The following is a 1,918-nucleotide window of genomic DNA, read 5'->3' on the forward strand; positions in this document are numbered from 1 at the left end:
TATATATATATATATATATATATATATATATATATATAGAGTCTACTGTACTATTAATAATACCAACCACTTGTTATTAAATTTTCGGCCTTTGGATGAAGAGATGTGCGGTTAGAATTATAGTGATCCTTTAGGGTAGAGTGAGTGGTTAGTTAAATAATATGATCTAACGGCGCAAAATTCGATAACACCAAACATTTAGTACTATCGATAATATAGCAGTTGGAGTCTCTCTCTCTCTCTCTCTCTATATATAGTCCGGCTACCATACTATATGTACTATCCATAGTACTAAGCGCTTTGTACTATTGAGTTTTCTACCGTTAGATCTGCCTATATATATATAGAGTCTGATATTTGGTGCTATCGAGTTTTCTACTGTTAGATCTATCCCTTTGACCATTTTCCTTCGTTACTTCGTTAGACCATACTATTCAACTAGCAACCCATTTAACTCTAGGAGACTACCATCATCCTGACTGCACATCCCTTCATCCAAGGGCCGAAACCCTAATAACAAGTGGTTTGTACTATTAATAGTATAGTAACCTAATTCTATATATATAGGCTCGGGCTATTATACTCTTACAAATATAGACACTTTTGTACGTACTTATAAATTTTTAGCCGTTGGATGTGCGATTAGAATGATAGTGGTCCCCTAAGAATGAGTGAGTGGTTCATTGAATACTATGNATGGAAATGGTCAAAAGAATAGATCTAACGGTTGAAAACTTATAATAAGTATATATAATAGCCGAACTCTCTCTATATATAATTATATATAATATATATTTTAATTATATAAAATAATATATATTATGTATTTTAATTATATGTATATAGAATTTAGATTATTGGGCCCACAAAACCAAACTAACAAAATCCTACTCTAATTGCTCTCTTTCTCTCTTTTTCACTTTTTCGCAGAGTTGCTTTTCATAATTTTTTTAAGTATTATAATATCGTATTTCATGCATTCATTTTGTATATTAAACTATTAGATATTTTTTATATCAAATTTTAGATAATATTTTATAAAAATTAAACTATAGATTAGTACGATGTTAAGAATTTCAAGCAGCCTGTTTAGGGCTCGAGCTCGCTCGACTCGAAGTTATGCTCGCTCGAGCTCAGCTCGAATTAATTTCAAGCCAAGCTTGAGCCTAAATTTAGGCTCGAAATTAATTTCAAGCCAAGCTTGAGCTGAGGTAAGCTCGCTCGAGCTCGGCTCGTTTCCACCCCTAGAGATGATGTGCTTCATCGGAAAGAATATGGGATTATACTCTATTTTAGCAAAATTATATTCTACATTTTTATATTTGGATAATTGCCTATATACTCCTCATGCATCTGAAAATATCCGATCTACCCCTACTTTTTTTTTCTTTCTAAAATGCTCCCTCATATGTTTCACCGTTATTCCAAAATATCCCGCAGTTATCCCCTGTTAGCTTAACTCGGGTTAAAGCTGAGTTAAGTGTATATTAGAGTTAAAACCTGAATAAAATACCTATTTTGCCCCTACCTTATTATACTAATCCCTTGAATTATCCCACCACCCCTCTGACCGTTCTTATCGTCTTCCTCCTCCGCCGCTCTCGTCGTCGTCGTCCTCTTCCGCCGCCGCCTTGGCCGGCGCCGGAAACCTATGGATTTGTTGAATCGTCGTCGTCGTCCTCCTCCTCCGACCTCTCTCTCCTCAACTCCCACGCCCACGCCCACCCCAACGGCGCCCGCACGCTCCGCCTGCGCCTGCCCAAGGCCGAGGTCGCCCGCCTCATGCACGAGAGCACCGACGCCGCCGACGCCGCCCGCAAGATCATGGACCTCTGCGTCGGCCCGCAACTAAGACCCTCCCATCCACGCCCACGCCACACGCTCCCGCCTGCCTCTCCCTGCCTATCTCTTCTCCTAT

Source organism: Ananas comosus, linkage group 17, assembly GCF_001540865.1.
Source record: "Ananas comosus cultivar F153 linkage group 17, ASM154086v1, whole genome shotgun sequence".
Classification (NCBI taxonomy): Eukaryota; Viridiplantae; Streptophyta; class Magnoliopsida; order Poales; family Bromeliaceae; genus Ananas; species Ananas comosus.